Below are 9335 nucleotides of genomic sequence, written 5' to 3'. Positions count from 1 at the left end.
CAACGCAACGAGGCGATAGCCGACAGAGGATGGCAGCGGCGGCGGTGGCTACCAGACAAGCAGTCGAGGGAGCGGCGGCCGGGCTAGCAGGTGGCAGTCGGACAGCCAGACGAGTGGGCAAGGTAGGCGACGGCCGCTGCTGTCGGTCGAGAGAGACAGCGCCGGCGGCAGCGAGCCCAGGCTAGGCCAGACGTAGTGCAGCCGACGGCGGCGAATCCGGGCGGGGCCGGGCGAAGTGCAGCTGGCGGCAGTGGATCCGGGCGGGGCCGGGCGGAGTGCAGCCGCCGCCGGCGGATCCGGGCGGGGCAGGGCGAAGTGCAGCCGCCGACGACGGATCCGGGCGGGGCCGGGCTTAGTGCAGCCGACGGCCATGGACCAGGGCGGGGTCGTGCGAAGGGTGGCCGGCAAAGCAGGTGGGGCAGCCGGACGGGAAGAAGATGACCGGTGGGGCGACCAGAGTGGCTAGGGAGGGGGCTAGCAGCGACGGCGGGGGTGGAGCACGCACGGAGTTGCCTCGTGCGGGAGGGAGAACCTGACATCTGATACCATGTTAGAGAATGAGCAAGAGACATTCATAAGGGACCAAAGGACAATAAATGTACATGTGGTAAAAATGAAAGAAATCTCTTATACAATAAGAATATACAGAAAAGGGACTACACACATCTAACATTATCTAACATTATGCAGATATAAAATGTTGTTGACCTCCTACGGTTGCAATACTTATTACAATATAGTATAAATTGTGCAGCGTTTGTATTCAGCACGGACGCAGGTGAGTCCGGGCTCGAAAATGGATTTTTGTTCAAAATAATGTTCCCAAAATTTGAGACCTCCAGAGGGGAGAGACAAATGGGGCTGATGCGGAGCTTGGAAAAGGCCTTATCCTGATTAGTTTGCCTTAAAAGATGATAATTTTTTTACAGTTAATAGCATTTAGTTTTTTTATTTGCAGAAATTCGGGAGTTTTATTCCTCAATTATAGAGCTACAATCCATTAATGCAAGATTATGAAAGGGGGAACCCTGCCGCAACAACAAAAAAAACGGAATAGCCAGTTGTGCGAGCGTAATTACCATGACAATGTGAAACCCAATTCTGGGTTCTAGCAATCTTGGCCAGAATAAACTCCCGCTTAACCATGAGCGTCATGATTTCATTGATCAGGCAATGCCACAAGAGAGTTACTCATTCTCTTTCTAAATATAAGTCTTTTTATCGATTCTAATATGGATTACATACCAAGCAAAATGAATGAATTTACACTCTAAACTACGTCTATATACACTAGCTAAATACCCGTGCGTTGCAACGGGGGTAAACATCAATACCTTTTAAGATCCGCAATAATGCCACTTACAAAATTTAAAATAATTCTTTTAAGTGGTTTTCATGATAGCTAATTCACATTCGGGTTACCATGGCACATTATATTCCTTCAATGTAGCCAAAATTAAAAGGAAAGGCAACTAAAAGGGCGCAAAGAGAGGAATATATTGTGCTCAAATTCTCATCGCTGCAAACATTACAAACGTTGATATATAAGTGAACATCTCTCTTCGAGGAGATATGGCATGGGAGGGGAGGGGAAGCGCCAACTACCGCGTCGTTGCGTTGGAGTGCAGGGCGGCGGCGTTGCTGATGCTTGCGTCCGAGTAGGTGCCGCCGCACTCCGGCGCTCGGCACCACTGTATTCTTCGGCGGCCGGTTCACCGTCACGTTGTCTGATGAGGGAAGCTTCTATGGTGCCGCGGGCTACGGCTCCTCCCACACCGGTGATCCCAACCGCGACAACAAGGGGAAGAACAAGGTAGCAATGACGATGAGCAGCTGACGGTTGCCGAGAAGGGCGGCTCATCGTGGCAGAGCGCGCGCAGATGATTGTTTTCGGTGAGAGACGGAAGTGGGGGCGCGAGTGGTTGGGGGAGATGGGTGCGTGCGTGCGTGCCTGACGGACTGGCGGTTGTTGCCCTTTTTCCGGGTTTTTTTGTACGAGTGAAGGTGGGAAGGGTGAGATTGAAGCATCATGACTGTAGATTCTCCTTTAATAGTTTTAAAATAATTGCTTGAATTGGGAAACATTCGTCGATCATGATGTCATGTAATTTTCATTCATAACAACATGATTCTCTACCATGCTCCTTCCTTCTTGACGCCAGCTCTATCTTCATAAAAAGAGGGAGCTCCTGACTGCCTTGTCGCTCCAAGGAATGACACCGGGACACCCCCAATCCTAGTAGCCAAGTTCACATGCCCAATACCACCCTATTGTCGTCACCGGTGGCCATCGGCGGTGGTGACGAATGTCGGCTCTGTGAATCAGGCGAGTGCGTCTCTACTCCTCTTTTCCATCACCCTTTACATCCCCGACCTATGCCTAGATCTGACGAGGCACCTGGTGGAGCCCAGATTTCAGGACCGAGTAATTGAGCATCATTTTTTTGTCAGAGAATAAACCTAATTACAGCAGAAGAAATGTAAAAGACAAAACAGAGAAGCTTAGATCATTTGAGGTATTAAATGTAAATTTTGAAAACCAATTGATACGAATCATGAGTTAAGTGGAGCCCAGATTATTCCCATGGCAATCCTAGATTATTTTATCCTCGTTCTTTTTTCCTTGGTCATTCTGTTCCACTGATCCATGCCTTTAGAGTAAAAGCAGATTGACTATCTTGACAAAATATGCCTCATGCTAGTATGAAGCTTTGGTAATTGATGATTGAAAGGAGACTCAAAGACCAATGTCTGTCCGCCTCCTTGTTCCAACTGATTTTCTTTTCTTTCAAGTTACTTACTGCAGCAAATCAAAAATGTAACCCAACTTAAAAACTCAAAAATATAACTATGAAAAATCACCAGGTATCTCAGGGTGGAGGCAAGCATAATTCCTTGCTTTGTCCACAACAGTACACCGACATACCAACTGCGGTATGTTTTTTTTGTTCCCTCGATAAAATTCCAGCTAAGATTCATATGTACCACTGAACTCCTTCAAACATAAAATTGCAAAACATGATTAGTTAGATGGAGTAGGAAGGGAAGCAGAAGAGGGAGAAACGCGAACATGTTAAACAGAGAAATGTCATAAGGTCGTCGAGTGGAGCAGCTGGTCAATTCCACCCAAGGTGAAGTGAGCTTGACTTACGAATGGCGATCGTCCTTCTCCACCCCACAAAAGGCCTTCAATGGATCAATGGACTTGTGCCCTTCGTCTGAGTGGCGGAACTTCGTGTATCCGTCCTTCCCTAGGCAGCCAAACAGCACCGACAGGCGCTCACGGTCGCTCGGCGTCCTCACACATAATATTTTGGAAGTAAAAGGTAATCAGGATCAGAATGGCACATATTTTGGTTTTCTAAAAATCATATTCCACATTCCCACTTTACATGGTACGAGAGTTTGAGCAGAAACATGGGGTTAGCTCCTTGTCTACTTCAGGAATTGTACACTATTTCATGAATTTGTACCAAAGGCGAGTAAAAGCATCTATTGAAGATGTATTTTTAATATCTCTTTCACAAGGGGGATATCTATCCCTGCTCTTCATGCAAGAAAAATGTCCTCTTCAGGTTTTTTCCTTATCTTATTCGTTGTGCTTGTTCAGTTAAGTTATTGCAGATATCCGAGAGCAGAAAAGGTACAACAACAACCAGTGTACAAGATGCATGACAGATAAAGTCTCTAGAGTTTTTCCCACACAAGAAAATAAATAATTAAATCGTTCGCACGAACTGAACATGCTAGCAATGCATATCCCATAAGCTTGGTCCAATAATGAAAAGCCTCAGCAGCAACACAGATGAGATGTGTTGCTTCAAACCAAAGAAGATATGCTATTTATCCCTCGTCCCTTCATTCAGTATACTTGATTTTCTCACATACTCACAAGTATTTGTGCTAGGCATAACATCTGATGGCCACTAATTACCATGAAATTAAATGAATTTGTAACCTTTTTGTTGCTCTAGTGAACATGAAACAGGGGCAACAATTCAGAAACGACAAACTCAAACAGAGGCTTCTATGAACCGATTACCTTTTAAGGGGATACATACCTCTGGTATTGCTGCCACAGGCAACATTGGACAGCTCGACGTATGTTCACCACTCATCTTAAGGTCCTGAAATTTTTTTAAAGATGCACATCATGAACAAAGCAACCAAAAAGGATGCCAGATGCCATTCTACAAACTCTTTGTGAAAAATCATAAGTTAAACACACTCAACTATCTACCACAAACCACACCTGAGTTCTACGTGACGCCTTTGGTAGCTACACGCGCACACACGGCGCAAACATCAAAACCAGGCCGAATCAAACGAAGCTCACACCAACCTAATTCTAGAAGGCTACATAGCATTCTGAATCCTGATTACTAAACAACAATTTGTTGGGTATATTATTTAATTTGCAGGAGAGAACTTCAAGACAACATGGAATTATATGATGTACAGAGTATGTACTTATGAAGGAAAAAATAGACCATGTGGACTAAAATCTGACAATTATGTTTCACATGTATCCCAAAGACCAAATACTCTGCATTTAACTACTGATATATCACTATTTTAATATGGTATATACAAAATAAACCTATCATGCACTTATATCATTTTAATAGGTGGATTATCAGCAAGTATGGTTTTATCAAATCAATAGTGTTTACTGGAACAGAAATTTTGGATAAGAAAACCTGTAATATCTGCTATATGATGTACAGAGTATGTACTTATGAAGGAAAAAATAGATCATGTGGACTAAAATCTGACAATTCTGTTTCACATGTATCCCAAAGACCAAATACTCTGCATTTAACTACTGATAGGTCACTATTTTAATTAAAACACACGCACAAGTCTCACAAAAAAATGTGCACCAGGAAGACCTCCAGTCTAACTACAAGGTTAGTGCACATTCTTAAAAGGTTCTTATGAGGACACAATAATTAAAACACACACACAAGTCTCACAAAAAAAATTGGGATATCTGAAGAACCAAACTGTAGTGTGCCCAGACATTGTTCTTACCAGAGGAAGACCTCCAGCTGCCCTCTCTAACAGGTAGCTACAAGGTTTGAAGAACTGTCCATACTTCATCTCCCACTCCGACAGCATTGTGCAAATGCACCTTGCGCTGATGGAATCCGCCCAGTGCATGATGCCACTCCTGGTTGCATTTCACAATTGATTTCTTCAGCAGTTGCTGTCAGGGAGCTCGACGAATCATCTTATTAGCGTTCAAAATTATGGATGATTCGGAGACAACACTTGTACGGTGGGAAACCCATGCCGAAGATGGAGGCGATGTCGAGATCAGAGGCTTTGAAGGTAATACCCTCGCCCAGGACACGACATGCTTCGTTGATAACCGGGAATAACACCATCTCTGCTATTGTGCTGTTGTCAAGCTTGAGCAACTGCCACCATGCACAAGAATCATGATGATTAGAAATGGCCATTGGTATTTCTGATATCTAGCAACATTTTGCATTCAACTGAAATATGGTGTGCATGGAGAGTAAGAGATCCATTCACTCCAAATACATGTATGCATAAATGGGATAATCTATCTGCCATCAATACTGAAACTTGTTTAGGTTATATCTAGTCCACCAAATAATGAGATTTCACCAAACACACCAGGTTAATTAGAAAGTTGCCTTACTTATTTGACCATCAACACGTATTATCTACAAGTCAACACTAACCTCATAAGAACATTTTTAAAATGTGCACCAGGAAGCATATGTTGATGTTTTATTTTTTTCTTTCACAAACCCTCAAGAAAAGACGATGTTGCTAAAGTGAAGAAAAAAGGAACGTAGGTAAAAACATTGGAAAGTGAAACCAAACCTCGGGATCCGGTGTGGCTCCGGCAATTCTCCTTGACTCCTCGACATAGTTCATGATTTCAAGATCAGGGCTCGCCTTTCTCTTACCCTCATACCTGTAAAACCCCTTTTGGAGGCTTCACGTGTGGAACAACAACATAAACAAGAAAAGCATACTCACCAATGGGAACCAAGGAAATGTTGCAAGTTATAAATGAATAGTTTACCTGTTCTTTTGTCTTCAATCATGAGAGGAATCAACATTGACTTGTACACCGCTCAGGGAAGTTTTCAAGGTACTGCATGCCTGTGGCTAGAGCAACTCCAAAACCAACCAAATATGTCATTCTACAGAGAAGCTCTTTAAATGAAAATGGTGCGTGATTCAACATGATTTGATCAACATAAGTGCATGAGGCAAGCGAAATGATGCTGATAGTCTCACTTATGAGCATTCCCGTTTGAATCATCGCAAGTGAGAGAGATTAGATACTGCCAAAGATATTTTTTGTTGTCTAAATACCTGAATGGACCAATTGGCATCCCGAATTCAGTACAAACCTGGTCGATCTTGTAAACATCCATTCCATGATCAACAAGCAAGAGTGCTGCCTGAGGAATTTAGGAAGTAGTTCAGGAATCACAACTAAGGAATTTATTCTGAATTTGATTAGCATTTCCTTACGTGAAGAAGTGTGTGTCAACAATGTGGTCTTGGGAATTTGTCTTCTCCGCGATTAGGTTAAGATCAATTGTGGAAGTATTAGTGGCAAGAATACAATGGGAAGGACAGTGTTGCTCCAATTTAGTAAAAATCTGCTGCTTCAACTTCACATTCTCGACAACTGCTTGAACAAGCAGCATAAGGATAACCGGGTTAACTAAAATAGTGGAAGCGATATATTCCAGTAGGGCTCTCTCCTACCATTCTTTGCTTGATGCAACAGATGTAAGGTAATTAGATATAGAACTCGCCTCGATTGCTAAGTCTGCACTCCTGAATTTATAGTAATCGAGGACACCTGTAAGAAGTGAGAGTGTCTTCTCATATTTCTCACTGGTCATTTTCCTTTCCTCACATGACTCTGCAAGTTTTCTGATCGAAGTGTTATAGTTAGGCACCCCTTCCATTTTCATGTTAGTCTGGACATCAAGATGAAAGAATATTCAGATGAGAAGTGATGAGGTAATGTTAAGCCATCATCTACCTTTGATCCTGTCGATTCCTGCGTTTAGGAATTTCTCATCGACTTCTTTGAGTATAACACGATAATGACTCAGTATCAGCGCGGTTGCGATTCCAGAACCCACAAGTCCACCACCGACAATGGCAACTTTAGATACCTTCCTTGGCATCAAACCCAAGTCTGTGATCCCAGGAACTTGCTACAATTGATATAAGACTGGCATTCTAAATTATAATGTAGTTACACTGACCTCATAAGAACCTTTTTAAAATGTGTACATAGCAAGCATATAGTCAGGTTGGATTTCCGTCGTTAGCATCGAAAAACGAATCTGCATAACCATGTGTTAGATGAAAATAGTGGTCCCGAAAACCTCGACGCGGGCAGCGGCGGTGTGGTCCGTGAGGCTGAATTTCTCGACGGACGCGAAGGGGCCGAGGAGGAGGGGGTTGTTGGTGCCGAGGTGAGGCTTCTCCGGCACATACTCCACCCCCACCTGCAATAAATCGTGGCATCAGGCGCAACTCGAGCAGATTACAGGACGATGGAATCGGAGCTCGCCTAGGGGTGGGGGTCGGGTTCGGGGCGGGCGCTCTCCTCGGAACCCTCGTTGGCCCCTGCATTGGCGCCCGCGGCCCTGCTCTTCCTGTCCCGACAGCAGCGTCGGCGGCGGGGGTGGCCGCGCCTGGCTCGCCTGGGGGTGGGGGTCGGGTTCGGGGCGGGCGCTCTCCTCGGAACCCTCGTCGGCCCCTGCATTGGCGCCCGCGGCCGTGCTCTTCCTGTCCCGACGGCAGCGTCGGCGGCGGGGATGGCCGCGCCTGGCTCGCCTGGGGTGGGTATCGGGTTCGGGGCGGGCGCTCTCCTCGGAACCCTCGTCGGCCCCTGCATTGGCGCCCGCGGCCCTGCTCTTCCTGTCTCGACGGCAGCGTCGGCGGCGGGGGTGGCCGCGCCTGGTGTGTCGCGCCTTCAGGCTCTCTGCGTCCGCCATGGAAGATCCGTGTGTGGCGCGCGTCCACCGGCGACCCCGCCATGCACAAGCGCGTCGGCTCGCTCTCGAAGCTCGGGGACTCTCTCACGAGATCCGTCAGGCCGTCGCACTACATCGAGACGCGCCGCCGGCACAGCTCTGTCTGGCTGCGGCACTTCGACGCTGTCTCGTGCCTCAGCCTCGACGCCGACGTCGGGCTGCTCTACTCCGGGTCGTTCTCCTTCCTCTCTCTGGTGGGATGATTTTTCGCAGGAGAGAGACCAGATCGGAAACGAGGGGTGGGGAGAGGTGGGCTAGTAGAAAACGGGCCTTTGGCCGGGACCCTTTAGTCCCGGCCTGCCTCTGGGCCGGGACTAAAGGCCCGGCCACGTCGCCCCAATTCTCATATCATCCCTCGAGGCTTTAGTCCCGGCCCGTAAGGACCCTCTAGTCCCGGTTCATGTCCCAAACCGGGACTAAAGGGCTACGCGGTGTGCAGCCCGCATGTACGCCACCTTTAGTCCCGGTTTGTGTCTCAAACCGGGACTAAAGTCCTCTGCCTATATATAGCACAACCCCCCTCTCCCCTCTTCGTTGCATTTTTCTTGGATGAAGGATTGTGGGTGGGTCCTTGCTCTCCACTTTTTTTGATGCACTAGAGGTGTTTGTTGAAATGTGTGTTAGAGCGATGCCTCTTCAGTTCACCGAACACAACTACGATATGAGATGCCTGAGCCACGCTTAAACCTCTTCCTCTTTATTTCTACTTATTCTAAAAGGTTAGCAACTATATTTCCTCGTTTAGACCGTGCGGTACTAATTTTTAGGATCGTGATTGTATTTGATATACTGTCGTATAACGCAGATGAGCCATCCATGGATGTACGGTGATCGACGCACAGCCGCTTACAGAGAAGGCGTGCATTCTTTTCGAGATGCAGCCGATGCGAACAAGCATGGTGGTGGCTATATGTTTTGTCCATGTGTTGAATGTCGGAATGAGAAGGATTACACTTCCTCAAGAGTCATTCAGAGCCACCTGCTTCGGTCCGGTTTTATGTCGGGCTATAATGTTTGGACCAAGCACGGAGAAAGAGGGGTTATGATGGAAGACGACGATGAAGAAGAAGAGAACGATGATGACAACTACCGATCTATGTTCCCTGAGTATGCTGATACCGCAATGGAAGACAATGAAGAAGAAGATCAGGATGAAGAACGGGAACCAGATGAGCCCGCTGATGATCTTGGCCGGGTCATTTCTGATGCACGGCGAGGTTGCGACACAGAAAAGGAGAGGTTGCAGTTCGAGCAGATGTTATAGGACCACAACAAATTGTTGTA

The 9335-nt window shown here is 46.4% G+C and overlaps 1 pseudogene; it reads right to left on the bottom strand.

Annotated features, from left to right (window-relative positions):
• Positions 1-474: 474 nt before the first annotated feature.
• Positions 475-8012, bottom strand: LOC123409433 (annotated as a pseudogene).
• Positions 8013-9335: the final 1323 nt, after the last annotated feature.

This window comes from Hordeum vulgare, chromosome 7H (genome assembly GCF_904849725.1).
Source record: "Hordeum vulgare subsp. vulgare chromosome 7H, MorexV3_pseudomolecules_assembly, whole genome shotgun sequence".
Classification (NCBI taxonomy): domain Eukaryota; kingdom Viridiplantae; phylum Streptophyta; class Magnoliopsida; order Poales; family Poaceae; genus Hordeum; species Hordeum vulgare.
Note: the sequence above shows the minus strand (reverse complement) of the source record. Positions and strands in the feature narration are given on the sequence as shown.